This window comes from Melospiza melodia, chromosome 1 (genome assembly GCF_035770615.1).
Source record: "Melospiza melodia melodia isolate bMelMel2 chromosome 1, bMelMel2.pri, whole genome shotgun sequence".
Classification (NCBI taxonomy): Eukaryota; Metazoa; Chordata; class Aves; order Passeriformes; family Passerellidae; genus Melospiza; species Melospiza melodia.
In genome coordinates, this window is record NC_086194.1 from 111307991 (window position 1) to 111330810 (window position 22820).

A 22820-nucleotide genomic window follows, 5' to 3' on the forward strand; every position below is an offset into this window, starting at 1 on the left:
TTACATATACACACACACACATATACATTTATACACACATTACTTTGTTTCCCTTTTTCGTTTCCTTTTTTTTCTCCCCCTTTTTTTAAATTTTTACTCCCCCTGCATGGCAAACACACCCTCGATCACTCTTTCCTGGGGAAGAAACTAGTTCGCCACTCCTTGCCGGGGCAGACCCCCCTCTCCCGCACCCCGCCGAAGCGACCCTCGCCGTGCTCCTGCGGCGGGCGGGGGGTTCGGGTCGCACAGAGCCGCGGGGTGAGCAGCGGCTCGCTCCCCTTTGAGGACTCACTCGCACCTGCGGGTTTAGGACAGCCGGCCCGACCCGTGCCGGAGCGCTGCCCGCTGCCAGGGCCGGGCCCAGGGGTCGCAGGGCTCCGCGGGGCGATGGAGGCCGGGTCCGGGCGGGGGCTGCCCTGAGGGGCCGGCGCGGCTTCAGTGGAGCTCTTGCACCCCCTACAGGCCGCCCGCGGTGCAGCGGGCGAGGGGTGGCCGTGGCGGGGACAGCGGCGCCGCGCCGGCCCCATGGAAGGAGGAAAAATCCCCTTCTGTGGCATTTCCTCCGGCCTTTGCTATCGTCCGGAGCCAGCACTGCGAGCTTTTACCCTTGTTCTTAATTAATTGCCGCACAGCGGAGGATTCTTGAGGAAGCGGGGCACAGAGGGAGGAGAAACTTCTCCTGGGCGGCAGGGTGAGTCGCAGCTAAGCCGTGCTGACAGGAGCTGGGAAATAAATAGGAGAAAGCCGTTCGCAGTTAAATAAATAAATAAACTAACTAACTAACAAATAAATAAATAAATAAATGAAACCGGCCAGCTTCCAAGCCAATGTCAAAAGGAAAAAAAAAAAGTAATAAAAGGCTTGTTAGCCTGACACAGGCCTGTGTGGAGAAAAACAGAGGCCGGGAGATAACCTGATTCCTAAACAGGCTTCTCAGCAGAGCAATGGTCTCACAAAGGAGAAGGAGGATAGTAGAAGCAATTCCCATCCTTCCAGTGAATCAAAAAAAAGGTGTCTACAGATGGGTCACATCGGAAAGGAAATTGAGTGTCCCATCTCAGGGGCTTGCAATAGGCACCAATTCCAGGGAGCAGGACACTGGCTTGAACTCAGCTCCATCTGAGCAGCCTCTTTGCAGGCATCCTAAAGCCATTACATCTGTATAAAAATTGTGTTTGAAACGTTTTGTAGCCTCAGTTGCACCGCATAAATCTTGTTTGACTCAGTTAGCTGCAGTCGAGTTACTGGAGATTGACATGGATTAGAGAACTGCAGAGAAAAAAAAAAAACAACATAAAAATAAAAGAGGCAAACTGTGTGGGCCAGTTTCCATTTTATAGGCAGGGGAAATTATGGGTGTTTAGTGTGATCTTTTTGTTTTTACTCATCACGCCCCAACCCTCACCTGAACAGTAGTCTTTCTATGATTTTTATTATATGTATATCCATTACATATGGGGATACAATTCAGACCAGAATCATAATTTTTTATGGAAAATTAGCACAGTTATTATTAGTTGTGAAAGCTCAAAACAGATAATTTATCCCATCTCTTCAAATCCACAGGTTTCCTATCTGTCAGGTTTAGCAGAACATGAAAGGAAGCATAAGATGTCTCCCTTGTACTCACTTGTCTTTTGAGGTGAAGTGACTTTTTTGCTTCATGATGATATAGGGAGACTGAGAACCACCAAAACACCTTTCCTGCTGAGGCAGCTGTCGGGGAGATCTACCACAGTCCCAAAATTCATTTTGACTGATACAAACCAAGCAGTGAGAAAAATCATAAAAGTACCCCTTCTTCTCCTTACAGTCACAAAGACTGGACTTCTTGTATCAATAGGTGGAGGTGGGGGTTTTTTTTAATCAAATGGCTCTATATGCAGGGTGGTTAGTTAAAGCAATAAATTGCATCCATCTTCTCATTAAAAAACTCAGGATTGAAAATACTACCATCTCTTATCCCTGGTTTACTGGTACACAAAAATGTGTGAAGAATTCCTTCCCTCAATTACACCTCCTCAAGATAACATTTCTTAATTAACACCTTAATTAGCACTGAGAGGGTATGGCCTGTAGTTTATTGGATCTATTTTGCTCTCCAAGCAGCTGCATTGCTTTTAATCAGCAGTGATATTTCCCAGAAAGCAGAAACAAAACTCCTGTTCTAAATATGCTGCAATATGTTTCATCATTTATCTCCCTGTCCACCAAGGGGAATCCTACGTAAAGACATGCTTTATACCTCTGCTTTTGCTCTTCTCTGAATACCTGGAGTTTATGTTTTTTTCTGACTGTCAGTAAGAAATTAATCTCAACAGCAAAGGCTTGGGCAAGTGAAAAGACTCACCTCGGTTTTGCTTCCTGTCCTATTCCTGTCCTCCCATCCTATTCATGTAGAAACCTGGAGTATTCAGGTAGTGAATGAGAGGGTGTTTATGTGCTCAGGTGAAGACCAGATCTCTTCAGTAAACTCATTAAAAAATGACTGAGAAAGTATGTAAATTAATTGTGCAACACAGCTTGTCTTTTAACTTCTGCTTATCTCCATTTTAAGCTGAAGACACAACAATAACATTTTGGTGTTGCCTGTATGAGCAAGTTGGTATTACAATTTGGCCTGACCAGCACAGAGAACAGGGAGCTGCTGCTCTCAGCTAAGCAACGTCTGCTCCACCCTTGCAAAAGCAGGATATGCCTCCACGCTGCTAGGCTTGACAGGCTATGCTGGTTCTTAAATTACAACTGAAGTAGGATGCTGTTGGCGGGGTGGCCATTCTCAGCAGAACAAATTAGAGTCTGCGTCTGAAACACAGCTCTTCTGAAATCAACTAGTTTCAACGGGGACAGAACTGAACTGTGTTCCTGCTGGTGTTTCAATGTAATGACAGTCCCTAATTTTCCCAGCCACTAGAGCGCTAAGCATGTGCCCTGGTAATTGTCTACTTTTGCAGCCAAAAAATCCCACAAAATCAGCACGAGATGTGCATAGACAGCATACAAGAAAGTAGCAGACAGAGGAACCTGAGAAGTGCTGAAAACAGTAAGAGCCTAAAAACACTAAATCAATTTTAAAAATGCTCAATGTGCTACCTTTTTCTGGAGCTTTCCCAGACAAAGTGCCTAGTAGCTCACGGTCAATAAAGCACTGACAAGTTTTAAAATCTATCCAATCATTTATGACAAAAGTTTAATTTATATTTTATATTATATTTCAGTATCATTCTTTTTTCACTTTGGTTTACACCACTTCCATTCAGTTAGCAACTGTCCTGACCAAATCAGCGTAAATGACAGAAACCAGGTAACAATTTATAAGGTTGGGTTACTAATCCCATCGGAGTCTTACTTCAGCTGCCGTGCTGAGAAATTACCTCTCAATAGACCCACATCAGAAATACTGAAAATGTGACAGAAAACACCAAGCAAGAGGGCAGAAAAGAACATTTGAAAGGAACGTGTACTGCTAGGATTTCTGGAACTTTAATAGCTTTCCACCTCAATTTTGGCCATCGTGAACTCAAGCTAAGAGAAAAAAATATATCTTTTTAATGAGTTTTACAACATGCAAGTTGCTTTATAATATATTACATAATGATGTAAGTGCCATAAAGAAGGCTGTGTGCTGCTCTGTAAAACGTATTAGATCATCAATATTTCTACTTTCGTACTGAGGAATTAGAAATAATGATGAAGATTAGAGTTACAAGAATTAAAAAAATCCTTTGAATTGAACCATTCAGCCGTCCCCAGGGAAATACCAAGGAATTTGTAGGCTGAGAAAATAGGTAAGTTTATAGGTTCTCCTTAGGTGAAAGAAGTCATGTTAACATCATAAGTTTTATACAAAGTTTCCATATGCTCTTGTACCCTCTCTGCTTACCCCCAGGTTTCATTCCCTTGCACCCTTATTGTGTAGCCCAGTTGGAAGCAGATTTATTAAAAATGATCCATCAACTTTTACACAGAAGGAGGTCAAACATCTTCCAGTAGCGTGATTCAAAACAGGAATATCAACTTAATCCTCCTGCAAATGACAGGCCAGGAGAGTTTACATCAGGAAGAACAGAGGCAAAGGAAGTTTGAAGAAGATTAATCCTTCCACTTAGTGCCATGTTTTCTTGAAGTTACCCCCACTCTGTCTCACTTCTGCAGATGTTCTCTGTTCCTGGAGAGGAATGCAGACACCTGGAGATGTCTTCCTTCCAAATAGCTTTTTTCTTGTTTTTCCCTTTGCTCAGGCATGTGTTTTGAACTTTTGGAATACCTGTATGATTGCTATGCACATTAGGTAATCAACAAGCTAGAAAGGAATCTTTACTGAATGGGTCTAGAAAGTGCCCTTGTGTAGTGTTTTGACAGTTTGATTAGTGCGGTTCAGTATTTAGCTATTTCTGAAAGGCTAGCTTGGCACATAAGTGCCCGAATGCAGCTTCAAATCTGACACTGAGCAAGCTAAATCATGCTGGCTGTCAATAAGACATAGATTTCTGTGCTCTTTTTTTTTAAATGGGACTTGGGTTTTAACGATATTGTGCAAAAACCAGACTGAGTCTAAAGTGATTGAAAGTGAAAAGAGGGATTAATTAGTGAGATAAATGTAGTGATTTCCATCATATACAGCTCATTGTGCAGTAACACTGATGACCACTGTAGGTGCACAGAAGAAAGGCTGTCTGAATCTAGGGTCCAGGGTCAGAAACCCTGGCAAAGCTATTAAAAACCATACCAACTTTCAAAGTTAGAAAGCAGCCTCTACCAAAAAAGATTTGTGATCATTATGTTATAATGAACAGAAGTTGGTGAAAGCCATGTAATCTATAACACAGCCTGATGACATTATATTTCAGTCTGCATTGTTTTAATTTAAAATATCTGTAATTTCTGAATTTCTAAGCTTTGTTTAGAGTGAGAAAGTAAATCAACATAAAATTTCTGAAATGCTGATTCATGTGTAAACGTGGGAAAAGAGGTCTGAAGGTCTCAGCAGCTATCAATGAACAAGTAACTTGGTCTGGCCTGGTAAGTTTTCCAATTTTGATAAGGGCCAAATGTAGCTTTTGCCATATTTGAAATTTGAACATATTTCGTTGTGAGCCTCTAATTTTTGTGACAAAAGATGCATAGAAACTGCAGTAGGTAGAGAAGTCTGACTTATGCTGTAGAAGCCTAGGAAATGATCAAGTTAAAGAAGACCTAAGAGGTACAGTGAAGGAAGAAATAAACATTGAGTTAGGAATCAGAGAAATAAATCTCTTTGCTTTCAGCAGGAGTGCAGTCTCCAGGCTGGCATTAAGCTCAGAAAGATAAGGCTGTTATGGATATGTTCCTCAGGCATAAAAATTAAAGGAAGTAGGAGAGCACTGAAATGGCTCTTTAATGTCTTCTGTGATTATAAACTTTGCACCTGGCCTCACAAATTTTCCTACTATAGTTCTTTTGCCTAAATCAAATGCAATGTAACAGCTACATACTGTACAAGCTTTAACTGTCTCATTTCAGAAGGGCCAGAAATTATATTATTTACAGTTTATTAGAACAGTGAAAATCACCTGGATCATTAAATACTTTAAGTGATTCTCCAGACAGTAGCTGTTCCATACCTATCTTGCTGTTTCCTCCAAAAGTGGAATAAGTTCTTAAAATAAGTGCATTAATTCTTAGATGTGAAACAATGCTGACATTCAGGTGGGAAACCCCCAGTGCTGGCTTCATTAACATTATCTTGGTTCATTTTCCTTCCTAATGAAAATTAAAATCAAGATCCCCTAACACACTAATATTTTGCTGTGCTACCAAGTAACTGATAAGCAATGTAAGTCAAGAGCAATGCATTATTAAAGTTGTCTGAAATGTCATTTCTCACTTCATGGTTGTAGCCATTTTTATGCATGTGCTTTCAGACACTAAAATCGCAAGGATTTTTTTTTATGATGTTGTGTTAGCCATAGACCTACACTGAAGTTTTTGTCAAATCAAGCATTAGGTAAAGCAAGTTCATGAGAGAACTGGGAAGTTCTTTCTGCTGTGAGCTTAACCACAAGATAATAGTGAAAAAGTTCCAAGTCTTCCCTGGCATTTTTCAGTTTCAAAAATGCCCCATTATCTTCATCTGTCTTGGGGTTTAATTTTTTAGTGTATTATACTAACCATTACTGAGAAAAGAGAGGTACTTTAGGGTGAACTGAATTGCCTTCTTGGCCTCCACTGGCTGTGCTGGCTGAGCATTAGTCCACTAGGGTAGGAGCTTCAGACTCCTGCGGTACGCTTAGGAATCATCTTGTAGATTTTCCTTCCGACATTGAAGAATTTTAACCCAGAGAAAGGTCTCAGTAACAGAGTCCCAGAGTAAACTCATCATGGCTAAAGTTATACAGTCATTTTATCAGTATGAAAATGACAGAAAAACCTCTGAGCACCCATCTGACAAATTATATTCACATAGTTCAGACATGATTTGTGGAATGGGGCTCTTTCCTTAAGAGATTGCATTATGCATGGGACATGTTGCATACAAATAGAGTTTTTCTGTCTTGGGAGAGCCAGGAGATGAAAAGTGATTCTGAGATTAATAAGATTAAACCAGTCCTTCAAGTGATATGATCACTGTTCTAGACAGGACATTCCACTTTGCCAACTCCTAATGGCGCTAAAGCAAGTGCTGAAAGAGTAGAATATTTCTGTCAGAGGTTACATATCCTGTAACAACAGAGAAAGGAAATGCAAAGCAAAAAATCCAGACAGCAATGAATTTACAGTAATACCTTTAATAGCTAATCAATTAAGTCATACACAGAAAAGATTTTCTTTTTTAAAAAAATGCTTTGCCATCTGTGATATCGTGCTGCAGGGGTTGGATGGCTTCCATCTCAGTAGAAGAGAAATCAATGTTCTTGGAGAAAGGCTGGCTAGACTAGTCAGAACGGCATCCAAAATGCAATATATGTACTTGGTGCTTTTAAAGTACCATTTCACATAACTGAAAATAATTAAAAGACATATCAAGCCAGAGAGAGGAATCAAAGAGAAAAGTGTAAATGGCAGTTTGGAACTGTTAAACAATCTTTTACTGGATGTCCAAAAACCACTTCCATACCTGATAGAAAGGTCTATGTGGATTTAATAAAGAGCCTGGTTTAGTGGGGAAAGGAAGGCAACTATAAAGAAAGGGAACTGAACAGTAATACAGAAACAAGATTAAGGTAAAGGGAAGGAGAAATGAAGAACAACGAACATAAACTAATAACTGCCTAAAACTGAGACAGAAGCAAAGAATAAAATTAAAAAAAAAATCATTGACCAAAAGAGCTAAGATATAGACAGAAGATTTTGTCTATTAGTAGTTTCAGAATAAAGGGAATTATCAGATGGTAATGGGAGGTGTGTAAATATTAATACAGCAATGCGCTGTGTCGTGAGGAGAAACAGGGTGAATTGTTAATCATCTCCTGATCGTGACATATATTCAACCTCCATATTAAAGCAAAGAATTCTTAAGTGGTCTTTAAAATTGGGCAATTTGAGATCAGTAACCTTAAATATTTGCTTCAAATAATCTGAAGGAATTAATTTTTTTGTATTATTATTGTTGCTTTTTAGTAGTTCTTAAAATACTGAGGTTTTCTGAAGGCTAGAAGAAGGCCACTGAAGTACTGATATTTAAAAAGGGAAAATTGGATGATGTCAGTAACTGCAGGCCTGCTCTCATAATAACACTGGAAAAAGATGATGGGATGGCTGATAGGAGACTGAACGTACAAAGAATCAAAAGAGAGTTAAAAAAAAACTAGTCTCAGTCAATATGGGTGTATCAGAAATAGATTTTATCAAGGTAACTTAATATATTTTTAATAAGATTAGAAATTTGGTTGCTAAAGATAATCAAGTTGATACAGAGTACTGAGGTTTCAGTGAAGCATTCCATTTATTACAACACAACGCTTTGATTAAGAAATGAGAGCAGTACAAAATCAACATGTGATATATTAAATGGATTAAAAACTAGCTAACCAGTAGGACTGCTTCTAAATGAGGTCTGAAAAAAATAGTTCTAGTCTTTATTTTATTTTTATCAATGATATAGAAGACAACTTTAAATAGCAACCCATAAAAGTTTGCAGGTGGCAGAAAAGCAGCAGGTACAGAAGATAATGAAGAAGGCGAGTCACTACTGCAGAACTATCTGGCTTGCTTGGCAACATGAGGTCATTTTAATATAGCAAGTTGTAAAAACCTACATGTACTCCCAAAGAATGAAGGACACATTTATGGTTGGGGGACTGTACTGGATAAAGTAGTGATGATGAAAAGGATTCTTGGGGTGAAGGCAAGGTCAATGGGAGATAATCAACCGAACAAGAGTTCCCAGTATGATGCTACACTGAGACAAAGAGAAATTTGATAACACAGTGCTCTTTGATCTATCAGACAAAACTATAATAAGATCAGATGGCTAAAAGTTAAACCTTAGTTAATTCAGGGTGAAAAAGGAAACACCTTTTCAGTAGTGAAAATACATATATGTCCTTTAATGTAAGTGGTTTTAAAATATTGCTTGGTGACTGACTTTTTATTTTATTCTTTTCTTTCCCCACAACAAACAAACAAACAAACAAACAAACAAAACAACAGCAACAACAAAAAAAAAAAACATCAGAAAGGGTGATTTGGGCAAGCTTATTTTACGCAGAAGACTATACAAGTTCATCTCAGTCTGTTAGTACTATTTCTGAATTTTACATGCACTTGGCTAATGCCTTCATTCACACTTTAAGCAATGGTAAAGCCATTCTTGTCAGGTAACTCCAGTGGATGCACCTCTGAATAGCCACAATGGTTCATCACAAAGGCTGCATTTTCAAGTTTAGGTGGAGATTTGAAGTGTTATCAGTAGTGCTACAGGTGGCATTGTTCTATCCATTCCTTGTTGCATAAATTAAAAATAGAAAAATAATCATGGCCATAAAAAATTATTAAGGCCTCTGTTTCTCCATTTAAAAGCTCACCATTAGGTCTGGGGCCTCAGTTGACTTCTTTAATCTGATTCTTGCCTTCAAGACCATCCCCAAGTGCTTGAAGAATACGTTGGTCCTGGGCACAACCCTCGCAGTAGACTTTGTTCTTTTAAAGTGCTTTGCTCAGCTTGCAATTCACAAACCTGGGCTATTTGCAGCAATAGACAACTCACTATCTCCCCATCCAGACAGGAAATTCTGGAAAAATTTGGCTAGGAGCATTTTTCCCCAGAAATGGAATCTTTTCACCTTCTCCAAGAGTGACTGAGTTCTGGGAAACCACAGTGCCAGCCCTATGTAAAAGATAGCAGCTCAAAGTCTTTTAGCAAAGCTTCATCTAAAAATTTGAACTGAGATATCCAAATTAGATTTTTCAAATAACGAATAAAGTTTTAATCAGCCACAAGTACGCTAAGTGTTATTAAAAATCATGACCTAATTACCTTATTTAAAACAAGGGATTGAAAGCATTTCAAAGTCATATTTAAGCCTCCTGCTGACATTGCTGTTCTGAAATATGGGGACTTTATTATGTTACTTGGACGTGTGTTAAGGGACATTACTGACTTTCTCCATAGTACATAAAACTGGGGAAACAGCTAAAAATGTTTTGGTTACCTCTCAGACTTACAAAGAGAAAGTATTAAAAGTTAACAATTAAATAAGTAAAGTATTTTCTTATTAGAAAGAAAATTAAAGTTGTTCTTGATCTGCTGTTTCAGCCTGCTATCCCAATATAGGGTGAGGAGAAATTAATTATTTTTCTGATATCTGGAATCAATTTTAATAGAAAAAGAAATAGAATGAAAGAAAATAAACAATTCTGAAATGTCTGTTAAAAATCAGATGTGACATAAACACCAAACAAGATTCTGGGGTCTGCCCATACCAGGCCTTCCTCTAATACAAATGAAAGGTAATCCACAATTATGGGCTCTAATTATTTAATAAAATGTTTATTTGTATTTCTAATTCTCTGGGTGAAATTCAATCTCCTTCACTCATATGAGGCCAAAGTAACTGGGGGTCTGTGCGCTGGTTGTGTTAAGGGCCTGCTGAGGTGAAATTCATCCTTCCCAGTTTGAGGCTCATGACTTTTCCGTGCCGCTCCAGTTCCCCGGCCAGCTGCTCTGGTCTGTGCCTTCGCAATGCTTCGTTGGGAATGGCAGTCGCATGTGGGGGCCTGAGTTAACTTATGTATTGTATGTATGGCAGTGAAAGATCTCTCTATTGTATTAGTGACCCCGCCCTGGTTCTAGTCATTGTAAATGGGCTGCAGCTGTGATGTCCTTGATTGGGCAGCAGCTGTAGCCCATGGAAAGAGCTGAGATAAAAGGGGGCGGGGTGGTCAGGGAGAGCCTGAGGAGAGGAGCCCTGACCGAGAAGCAACAACACCACTGCTGTGAAGATCTGCCATGAGAAAGCCACCCAGAAGGTATGAGACTCAGGAAATATAATTATACAACAATGTGAATACAACATCTGGTGACCCCGACGTGATTCGAACATGCAGCCAAGGAAAGAAGGTGTGGAATCCCCCGGACAGCTGCAAGCTGTGGCAGCCAGAGAGCTGGGACAGAAGATAGGACAGCTGCGAGCTGTGGCAGCCAGAGAGCTGGGACAGAAGATAGGACAGCTGCGAGCTGTGGCAGCCAGAGAGCTGGGACAGAAGAAAGGACAGCAGAGAGCTGGGACTCGAGAAGTAAAGACAGCTGCGAGCTGTGGCAGCCAGAGAGCTGGGACTCCAGAAGAAAGGACGGCAGAGAGCTGGGACTCCAGAAGAAAGGACAGCTGCGAGCTGTGGCAGCCAGAGAGCTGGGACTCCAGAAGAAAGGACGGCAGAGAGCTGGGACTCCAGAAGAAAGGACAGCTGCGAGCTGTGGCAGCCAGAGAGCTGGGACTCCAGAAGGAAGGACAGCAGAGAGCTGGGACTCCAGAAGATGGGACAGGTATGTCTGTGGCAGCCAGAGAGCTGGGACTAGACAGCTGCGAGCTGTGGCAGCCTGAGAGCTGGGACAGATATGTGTAAGGACAGCTGAGAGCTAAAATAGATATGTATATTGTAGTTATAAAGTTGCTAGAAGTAAAAAAAAAAGAGAAAAAAGAAAAAAAGAGAAAAAAAAGAAAAAAAAAAAAAAAGAAAGAAAAAAAGAAAAAAAGAAAAAAAAGAAAAAAAAAAAAAAAAAAAGAAAAAAAGGAAAAAAAGAGGGATATGTATATATTCTATGTATGTATTCAAGACAGCTGCGAGCTGTAGCAGCCAGAGAGCTGGGACTAGACAGCTGAGAGCTGGGACTAGACAGCTGCGAGCTGTGGCAGCCTGAGAGCTGGAACAGAAGATAGGACAGCTGAGAGCTGGCAGCCTGAGAGCTGGAACAGAAGTAAAGACAGCTGCGAGCTGTGGCAGCCTGAGAGCTGGGACTACAGAAGTAAAGACAGCTGCGAGCTGTGGCAGCCTGAGAGCTGGGACAGATATGTATATTGTAACTGTAAAGTAAGTAAAAGTAAAGGGGGAAATGTAGGGGGCTGAGTGAATGTGTATCTGGGGGCCTGAGTTAACTTATGTATTGTATGTATGGCAGTGAAAGATCTCTCTATTGTATTAGTGACCCCGCCCTGGTTCTAGTCATTGTAAATGGGCTGCAGCTGTGATGTCCTTGATTGGGCAGCAGCTGTAGCCCATGGAAAGAGCTGAGATAAAAGGGGGCGGGGTGGTCAGGGAGAGCCTGAGGAGAGGAGCCCTGACCGAGAAGCAGCAACACCACTGCTGGGAAGATCTGCCATGGGAAAACCATCGAGAGAAGGTACGAGGCTCAGGAAATATAATTGTACAGCAATGTAAATACAACATTCTGGTGACCCCGACGTGATTCGAACATGCAGCCAAGGAAAGAAGGTATGGAATCCCCCGGACAGCTGCAAGCTGTGGCAGCCAGAGAGCTGGGACAGAAGATAGGACAGCTGCGAGCTGTGGCAGCCAGAGAGCTGGGACTCCAGAAGAAAGGACAGCAGAGAGCTGGGACTCGAGAAGTAAAGACAGCTGCGAGCTGTGGCAGCCAGAGAGCTGGGACAGAAGAAAGGACAGCCGAGAGCTGAGACTCCAGAAGAAAGGACAGCCGAGAGCTGGGACTGTAAAGTATGTATTCAGGACAGCTGAGAGCTGGGACTCTAAAATATAGAACATCTAGGGATTTGTGTGTGTGTTTAAAGACAGCTGCGAGCTGTAGCAGCTTGAGAGCTAAAATAAATATGTGTATTGTAGTTATAAAGTTGCTAGAAGTAAAGAGAAAAAAAAAAAAAAAAAAAAAAAAAAAAAAGTAAAAAAAAGAAAAAAAAAGAAAAAAAAAAAAAAAAAAAAAAAAAAAAGAAAAAAAAGAAAAAAAAAGGAAAAAAAAAAGGGGAATATGTATATATTCTATGTATGAGCTGTAGCAGCCAGAGAGCTGGGACTAGACAGCTGCGAGCTGTGGCAGCCTGAGAGCTGGAACAGAAGATAGGACAGCTGAGAGCTGGCAGCCTGAGAGCTGGAACAGAAGAAAAGACAGCTGCGAGCTGTGGCAGCCTGGGAGCTGGGACAGATATACATATTGTAATTGTAAAGTAAGTAAAAGTAAAGGGGGAAATGTGGGGGCCTGAGTTAACTTATGTATTGTATGTATGGCAGTGAAAGATCTCTCTATTGTATTAGTGACCCCGCCCTGGTTCTAGTCATTGTAAATGGGCTGCAGCTGTGATGTCCTTGATTGGGCAGCAGCTGTAGCCCATGGAAAGAGCTGAGATAAAAGGGGGCGGGGTGGTCAGGGAGAGCCTGAGGAGAGGAGCCCTGACCGAGAAGCAACAACACCACTGCTGTGAAGATCTGCCATGAGAAAGCCACCCAGAAGGTATGAGACTCAGGAAATATAATTATACAACAATGTGAATACAACAGTCGCAATCACTCCACGTAGTTTATAAGGGTTAGAGCTGGTTTGGGTGTCCTGTGAGTATACTTTACAATTTCTCTTGCCCTTCATTGGTGAAATAGTTATCCAGAGAAAAAAGTTCTTCATACTGCACAAGCGACTTCAAAAATATTCAAAAAGAGGACATTTTTCTGACTGCGCCACAGGTGATGCCCCTGATGTGGTGATAGCTTGAAACATCCCTGGTCTTCAGGCATCAGACATGAGGGCAGACACATTTTACATTCACTCACAATGGAAAGGAAAGAGACATCCAAACAAAGCATCTGTGATATTTTTAATGTCAATTCCTTCTCTGTATGTCAGAATGAGACAGTCTTTAGTATATGCGTGTGTAAGTCAGCATTTTGTTTTTGTAAATACTTGTGAGGAGGGAAAAACGACTAAATCTATTTGTGCCTGGGTTTGGGTGTATGTGAGTGTAGTAAAATTACCAGAGTCAAGAAGAGCTGTGGAGATGAATGATGAAACTGAAAATTTCCATTCACACTCTCATGTAATAGGAGATTTGAACAGAAATCAAACTCTAATACTAGTAAAGTTTTCATCCATGTGCAAGGATTAAGGCGACATTTTGGATCCTGTGAACACAGTGGCCTAAGACAATCATGTACTATCAAGCTCGCAAATTATGGGACATTCTTGTTATCTTGCACGTGTGAGGCCTCCAGCCCAGATATTTTGTCAGAGTCACTGAGCATTTTCTCTTACACTTCTAAACCCCAAACAACAGAATGTGAACAATGCTGTGGGAGTGAGCAATATCTTGTTTCAGTCCATGTGGAAGAGTCTTAAATACACACTATCAATGACTTTGCAAATCTCTGACAATGATCTATACATTTGTATTCTGCAACAAATAAAACACTTCTATCAGCCCATCAGAAGAAAACATTCAATTAGACCATTTATTTTAAGGGAGATTTAAACCTAAAGGTTCTAATAAAGATTCCCAAATCTTCAAAAACTCCTTCTTCTTTCTCTATTGGAAAAAGTGGAGGGGAAAAAAGTGACTGAGTACTTTGAATGAAGACTTTGAGCAGGCCCTTCTTAGGGAAAGTTGTTACTTACTGAAAGCCTTGATGAGTGTCTAATTATTTCCTTTAGAGCCACTTTGAATTGAACCATAAGATTCCAATGTGTATTGAATTTAAATTCTACTTATGGGCTCTGCTTCCTTTGATTCTGCATTTCTAGCAAGGGGAGCTCCTTACACCACATTAATCATAATATATGGAAGGGCTTCTGTGTTTGCTTCTGCAGTGCTCTAAGTTGTCCCTGAAGATAAAAAAAATCCCCTTGGAAGAAAAATCTCATTCTAAATGAAGATTTAAATTGAAATTATTGGAGAAGTTAAGAGGAAAAGATATGCCCAGTAAAATTAGAACAAGCATTTCAATGGAAGAGGGTATCTTTAATTATTTTCTTCCTTGGCATTGCAGAAAATCCCATGATATGATAACTAAGGATACTTTGGGGGGTTAAGAGCCCAACAGCAGAAAAGCTAATGGGATTTTTTTTTTCATATAGAGGTTAAAGTGATGGTGCTGTAAGTAGGCTGTCAAACTATCTCAGCTCACCATCTGCTACATATTAATTTACAAGAGAGAGATAGGTGAAGTGGGTGTTACTCTTCAGGAGCTATATAAATGTGTAACTTTCTCAATTAGTATTCACTTCAAATGAAGAATAAAATCCCAGGAAATTCAGACCAGAATACAAGCCAGGCAGTATTATATTTAAATGGTAATAGTATATCTGTAATCCACAGCTAGAGCTGCAGTGTATTGCCAAGTCCAAAAGACTAGGCTAAGCCATTTACCATTAATGTCATGAGATGTCTTTGTTTTGTATAGGTATGCAAAATGGGATGGAATATATGTGTGTTTCTAGAAGGCTTTTAATTTTATTTTTTCCCTTTTATTTTATTGGAAATAAGTGTTGCAATTTTAGTTTGCAGACAACTTTTTTTCCTTTGAAATATTGATTCCCAGTTGCACCAAATCAGATCAAGAAAAGGAAACAGCTGCTTAAGAAAAACAAACTTGACTTTCTCCCGGTCCTGTGTGAATCATATACTAGTTGAAGAGAAAAAGAGAGAACTCTTAATTTTTGTACATAGGAAGCCAGAAGCTACTTGTAAAAAACCAGATTTCCCTTTCCCACCATAATGGCAGCACAGAGCCCTCTCCCATCTCTTGGATACATAGGACTTCCTTCAGGTTAATTCCCTTCCTCTCTGAATGAGACTGAAAATCCTTTTTTTGATCTCAAAGGAAATGTATCAAACACTGAATGTGAAAATATGGGCTGTGTACAGTTTATAACTCTGTCAGAGATACCCATTAAAATATAGTGAGATTCTGCTTTGGTAATTAAAAGGTTTGGGTGTATTATGAAATATAGAATAATGTTTTCCTTTAAATTCGTAGATATTATTTTTCCTGGTCTCTTCAGCATTTATTGTAGCATGAAATATTGGTTAACAATTAGCAGTGCTTAAGTGAAAATGCTGTTCAGGCTTAGGCTAATCATAGCAGACCTGGTCTTGTTTTATGTAGAAAAATCTCTTAAATCCTTATCCCAGTTTAGAAGCCCTTTTGTTTTCCTCATTCACTCACTGCCAAAGAATGTGTGATTTCCCACCATGGCAGGGTTTTTTGTCCCACAACCTGAAGTTTACCCACACCTCCTCCTCTGCTTCCCTCATGAAGGAAAAATACTGAATTCAGGGAAAAGTAGAGCTATTCTCTAGCTTGCACTATTCTGTATCTCCCGTGCAAAGCCAGGGTGGTGACAGGGAGTGAGCCACAAGGCAGGGGACATGGCTGTGGACACTGGAGCGTGGGGGTACAGCTCTCCTGCGGAGCAGAGCTGTAATGGTGAAGTCCACCTTGGAGGCAAGTTTCTTTATAACACACAGCCATCTCTTGCTAAACGTCCAGAGCAGAGGTGGCATGCTCAGCCATAATTTAAAGGACTATGACATGAAAAAAGGGTTATGATGTTTAAGTTATAGGCCATCCAAATGTTATAGGCCCAAGCAAGTTCCTATTAGCAATAACTCAAGTCCGCTGAGGAGATTTGACATTCAAAACCGATGAGCACTAATCCCTTGAGCCTGCTCCGACCCAGGCCACTCGGTAACCTGAGTGACCCAGGAGTCAAACCATGATAACCCTCTTCAATTTAAAGAGCAGCTTCTCCCCATCTGTCTGAGTTCTGACTCTGCACAATAAATTTCCCAAAGAGCATAAAGACCCATCTAGTGTATATCAAATCAATATCATTGTGGCTTGCAGCGATATCTGAGGCTACAGTTCACAAAATAAACTAGGCCAGGGGCTGTATTTCTGCCCTTGGCAATCAATCAGACTCACTGGGTCATAGATTTTAGTGTAAATTAACACAGCAGAAACAATCACGCTCCCCAGATGATGATATAATACAGTATTTGCTTTTCTTTTTCCCCCCATTTCATTGCTCATGCTCGGCGGCTAAGCTGTACTGAACAAGAATAATAAAAAGCAATGATTAGAAAGGTGGTGGTAATCATAAAGCAGAACATTAATATTCTCCTGACAAATGTATATAAAATGCACATAAAATATATACACAATATTAAAAGGAAAAAGGAAAGGGGAAGTGGTGTTAAGTCACTGATGTTTGAAAGGTGTTATTTTTGCTTAAGAATTGTATAAGTGATCTTGTAAATCAGTGTGAGTGGTTATCATTTTCTTTCATTACCATATTTGAATCCAAGGATGCTAAATGCTCCATTATTGTCTGAATATACCACTTCCCCTACATGGTGTGGAGCATAATGACAAGTCCTTTCTCCACTTACAATTCAGGCTTTCCCCAACATTTACATGGGCATTGCCAACACTTTTCCCCAGAGGAGTTTTATTTTTTTCTCTTTAGCTTGTCATTGTTGTAGGAGAAGAGACACCTGGTTTTTCCTGACATACACCTTTATGCAAATTTCTTCTTTTGAAATTTTCTTAGAATGCGCCACATATGAAAGCCTTGCAGGAATTACTATAATCTCTAATTATTCAATTGACATAAGACAGTGTATTGTATTTTCTGTCAGAACCTTAGGAAGAAATGTCAATACTTTCAGCATTAGCAGGACATTTTTTGAATTATAAACAACTATCTTCTAATGTTATCTCATGCATCTTCACAAAATATTTTACAGAAAGAAAATGTGATACACATAAAGATGCCAACTGGATGTTTTATTTAATGCAACAGAAAATTCTGGTAAGCAACTGTTTCATTCTTTAAGTATTCAAACCTTTACATTAATGTTCAGGTAGTATAATTCTGCTCTGTATTTATTTGCAAAATACCTAATTAGATTAAACAAACAATATATAATTTATATATAATAAAGTACTAATCTGTGTACAAAAGCTACATAGTATGGATTAGAACTGTGTGAGAATAATAACTACCATGCAGGAGTGGTTTCTGTTGAATTGTCAGAATAATAAGATCTATCAAGTAACAGTTATAAGCAGGAATTCATTTCTTAGATTAAATTTATCAACTATTTCTGCCAGAGGCATAAAGAAACAGAAGCTTTAAAGGTAGCTCTCTTCTGAGATGATTGAAGGCAAACTGTACCTCCTTTAGTGACAAATCTACTGTTCCGTTGTCTGGCTAAAGAAAGGAGCTGGATTAAGAGTGTGCAGAAGGGGGGAGAATCCCGTGTGTGTGTGTTGGTGTATCCAACTTAGGAAAGCTCTTAAGTAGTGGCTACAGGGTAGAACTGAGGAAGAACTGAAGAATCTGACACCCCAGCGGCGCAATATGTCGACACGATATATTTTCTGAGCAATGAGGATGTGAGCTGGACTAGCAAAATACAGTCTTTAAAGGGCTACACAGTGTCCCTTCGTAGTAATTGTAAAGGAACCTCCTGTCTCTCTGTCTCGGTCCTTATCTTACTTCGTGGATATTTTCTGTGTGGCAGAAAATAGAAACAATAAAATTCTGGAGAAAGACTCAGTGAAATGTACAGGATTAGTAACAAATAACTGAATACTTTGAGTGAAGCAATATTCTCCCCCTTAAATAAAACCTCAAAAGCAAAAAACACACAACTAACTCAGTCTGTAGGCTGAAGAAGTGGATTTTCTCGTTCCACAATAGTCTTATCTATGAACAGCTGAATTACAAACTCTTGCAAGTTATTATTTTGGTTTTTAAGTTTAGATTCCTCAGGAAAACTCTGGTTGCATGCCACTAGAACAGCTGTTGTATTCTGACAGCAACTAGATTACCCATTTTTCTAAAAGCTGGTGTAGGCCATGGTTGCCTGGAGGTAGCAATCACCTTATGTGGTTGTTCACAGTAATTCTATGTTCAGCTTTAGTTGAAAATAATTTCTTAATGTCCAAAATGTAGCAATTAGGTCTGTTTCCATGGAGCTTACTGTTAAAATAAACTCTGATTTTTACTTATTTTAAAAAAAATTAATTCATATGTAGAAAGATTTAGCTGAAAAGGTTCATAAGGCTTCATCTCAGAAGGAAGAACACAGAAAATGCCTCAAAAATTTTATTTGATTCTTTGTGAACCTTTATTATGCTACAGACCTTAATTATGTTGTGGCAGGATATTTTTCATGAGACAGCCTGCTTCTTTTAGAGTACAGGCTGGATGCACACAGGAGCAGAATTAAAACCTCAGAGGGTACTATAAATCTCACCTCACCCAACTTGCTTTTTCCGGAGTTTGCCACATAAGCATCCTTCCTCTGACCTATTTTCAAGCACTTTAAAATAATAACTTTGTGGCCTCCCTATCTTTCCCTGCATTTTGTCCTCATTTAGTGATGTATACGTGAAACAGCTCTGGATCTTTGGAGTGCTGCAATGATAGTGCCCCCTAAATAAGGGGCAAGTGCTATCTGTCAATATGCTGTGTCTTGGAACACAGTGGGCCACGTGAGAGATCTGCATTACATCATTCATGGACTTTCCAGGCTTGTAATGTCCTTTCAGTGAACCTGAACTGAGTGTTGAGCTTATAACAAAAACTGAAACCCAGGGAGTTACTTGTGGTTTAGGATTTTTGCACAGCTTCAATACACACATTCTGGGAGTCATTGCAATAGGCCAAAGATATGTTTCAGCCACTTGTGGGGTAGTAATGTTAATAGGTAAGAAATTTGCTTCCTAACGTAAAAATTTTTCATTTCACCCTTTTAGAGGTTTTGTGTTAGTTTTGTTTGGGTTTTTCTTAAATGAACACAGGGCATCTGTAATATTTTTTTACAGTTCTCCAATTGTAGGAAAAAAACATATGTTGTGAAAAGTATACTTAGGGATACTATTCTATAGATGTGTGAGTGTATGATTCTCTGTGTTTGTCTATATACCTGTGTATAAAAGTAATGAAATATTCACTGGGCTAGAAGAAAGAGGGAAATTACAAATAAATCCCACAGTCCAATGGTCAGGGTACTCCCCTGGAATGTGGGAGAATACAGTCACAGTCCCTGCAGAGATGAAAGTTAGTTATGTCCTGGAAGAAGAGCACTTCCAGAGGGACAGATTAAGAGGCACCTATTCACTACCCCATGGATTAAGTCACTTTTGTGGGAGATTTGTGTTCAGTGTCAATTGGGATTCACTTGAAAGGACAGGGCTTCCAGGCAGTAAAAAGCTCTTCTCCATGGTGTGAGACAGAGGCTCTCCTCCTGCCCACCAAGTGTTCACCTTGTATGTGAGATGAGCACACCTTGCCTTTTAAATCTGTGGTGTCGTAAGACAAGCCTTACAGCTCAGGTCTAGCAAGACTGTGACAGCCCTTTCTATGAAATTCTGGGATCTGGAGCATTTCTCTGGTAGAAACAGGCATATAAGAAATCAGATACCTAAGAAATAAAGGAAGGTGGTGGGGAGAGAGCATGAGACGATGACAAGAGGAAAATGGATATCTGACTCTTGTATTTCAGTCTACAAAAAATTACACAGTTTTTCTGTATTCACCCAAGGTAACATAGTGTTATTTTTTCCCTTTCTTTCCAGTGTACACTTCTGGTCCTGTCTTCTCTCTTTTCCTTGCCACAATTATTCCATGCCAGACCTTGGAAGGAAATTATTCTAAGGACCATTTTTATGGAGCTCCCTTTGAGATGATGCTGCCTTGAAAGTCATTTTGGTATAAGGCTATTCTTAGGTTTCAGAAGGCCTAAGAAACTTTGCCTTTGCTTGCTCCAGGAAAGTCAAATGCCCATCATGAGGGGTCCCGACATTATGAGCCAAATTACAAGGTGGGAGAAAGCAATTGTTCTTTCTCCCACCTACAGCTGCCATGTGTCAGGGTCTTTTTGTTTCAGACTCAAGTCTGAAAGCTTTCTCTTCTAAACTGTTGCTGTTTCTGTGTTTGGTGCTTCATGAACAATTCTTGAGATCTCTCTCCAAGTCTTTCCTACCCGATTTCCAAACACAGCCAAAGAGAAACTCTGTTTACATCTTATGACACACCTTGATAAATATGTAGAAGTTGCAGTCTTTAAAAACAAAAAGATAATTAATCTTTTGTCTTAGATTTGGCATGCAAAGGAAAACTTTATAAATTCAGATTGAAGAGCTGAACAGGAAACACAGTGGAAGTCCTCAAATTTCTACCAAACTGTCCAGGTATCTTTCCTGTTTTGATTTATTATTAAATTCACTTAAGTGTTTAAAATATTTAACTGATTAATGAAAATACTTTATCCAAATTATTTTTTTTGTTTTCTTTTAATCAGGAAAAGTACTTCTTAGATTACAAAAGAAAACAGTTGCCAGACTGTATAAAGGCAGGTTGATCTTTAAATCGTGAGAGAAAACCTGGGGCTCTCAGCTTTTAATCCTATTTTCAAAAATATAGTTATATTCAGATAACTTGGATAATCCTTAGGAAGAAAAATAAATGCTATGTTTCTTACAAGACCCACATTTCCAATAAATCATTTGGGACTGAGGTAGTGAAAGCAAGCCAAACGGAGTTAATTTGGAGAGTGGCCCCCATAGCTAATTTGACAAATGGCACTGAAATTTAACTGGTATTTTTTTCTATGCATGCCATTTTTTGTTTGGTGGCTGTAAGGGTTATTAGCATGACTTGTTTCCTTCATGTTACTGCTTTTCATAAAATTAACTAGAAGAAATGGTGCCAAGAAAGAAAAAAATATTCAATTGGTTCATGGTTTAAAGCAATAAAATGATACAGTATTAAAATGGCAACAATCCTGCCCTTAGAAAATTAACTGGTACAAAACTAGAGTTGGTTACAAACTGTATGCAAAATATAAAGCAATAAAGAGAAATGCACATTTGCCCATTGTTTTACTGAATGTCATAAACAAAGCAAACTAAAATTCTGGGAAGTAATGCTGTGCTTGTTTTTCTAAGTAACACTAAGAAGCTGCTTAACTTAAATGGTATACCATGGGAAAATAATTTCTAATTATTTTAAGTAATATTTAGATCAATTCATAATAATCTTATTATCTTTCATGTTTATGTCAGTATTAGATTACTTTCATGTTTGTTTAAGCTCTTTTGCTTTTTAGAATGTTGGTTTCAAAGGCAAATTGAGCATAGTTAAAATAATCAATGTCCTTTGTGGTTTCAGCATATGCATAGAACAACAACAGTTGAAAGGAATCTAGTGCTTTCTTATACAAACTATTAAGCTTTTACTGAAGAAAAACAGAATTATCTAGCTAATTATATCATTCATTATTGCTACCTGCATATAGTCAGTAACTTACAGTCATTTAAAGAAAGCAATGGTGAAAGAGATATGCTGTGAGAAAGAATAGCAGCTGGGCAGCCTCAATCCCTGTACAGCATTGCTCAAAAAATGGTCTTTGTTGGCTCATATGAATGATTGGGAGTGAAAAGCAGTGTGGAGCTGAAATTACTGGATTTCACCTGGGAAACTCTGCATTCATTCACTTTTTCGCTCCGCCACAAACTTTCTGTATGACCTTCAACTGTTTATTTCACTGTCTCTGAGCTCTGGTGTGGAGCTAGCAGGAGCCAAGGCACTTCCTTTCTCCTGCCCTTTGCCTACAGCTGGACTGTAAGAAACCTGTGGTGGGGGTTATACCTGTTCTTTGCGACGTGCTGGTGTAGTCCATAGCCTGGTAGGGCACCTGTCTTGGCTGCAGCCACTCTCCCAGGTTGTACAGTGAGTAATGACACTAATCCAACAGGCCGTCTGTACATGAGAGCACTCATTAGCTTCACTAAGATTTCCACTGGAGCCATAATTGCAGCGGTGAAGTGCTGACAATTTCTCAGCATGGGTCACCTTCTGAAATATTTAATGGGAGTGAAAAATACCTGAACTAATTGCTAATGTCCTATTCTTTGTTGTTTTTTCTTCGCTTCATCCTCCTGTGCTTTGTGCCTTACTGTCATGAAAGGAAAATTAACATTTTGCAAGGACTCTGGGGGCTCCATTGCAACAGAAGAAGCAATAGGTGTAAAGGGTTGGCAACACTCAACAGGGTGCTCTCTGCTCCTGCTCTCCTCCTGAGAGGTGCCTGGAGTGTGCTGTTGTTCCTGCTGGTTTATGCATCTAGGATTTTTACTGACAGAAGAAACCAAAGCATGGAAGAAGAGGGAATAAATTTGTGTACAAGGTACAGCTGAGCTTTCCCCAGATCCAGAAATACAAAAACACAGGACTAGCCTAATTTTTTTAAAGGTCAGACAGCAGATTTTTTCTGCTTCTCCATCTCAAATGTGAGCAATGTATGTCCATTGCAAGGTACCAAGCAGTCGTAACACCAAATCTCTGTGCACAGAGAGCGTTCCTGAGATAA

The 22820-nt window shown here is 39.6% G+C and overlaps 1 long non-coding RNA gene across 2 annotated transcripts in view; it reads left to right on the plus strand.

The window, feature by feature from the left end:
* Positions 1 to 582: 582 nt before the first annotated feature.
* The window catches only part of LOC134430081 (uncharacterized), an 87694-nt gene continuing 65456 nt past the window's right edge, over positions 583 to 22820 (plus strand). Inside the window, exons 1-3 of one of the 2 annotated variants that reach the window (XR_010030729.1) lie at positions 583 to 691; positions 17184 to 17248; positions 20548 to 20641. This is a non-coding gene — a long non-coding RNA (uncharacterized LOC134430081). Of the gene's footprint in view, positions 692 to 17183; positions 17249 to 20547; positions 20642 to 22820 lie in introns of those variants that run through there. The other variant, XR_010030728.1, reaches the window with a different exon arrangement.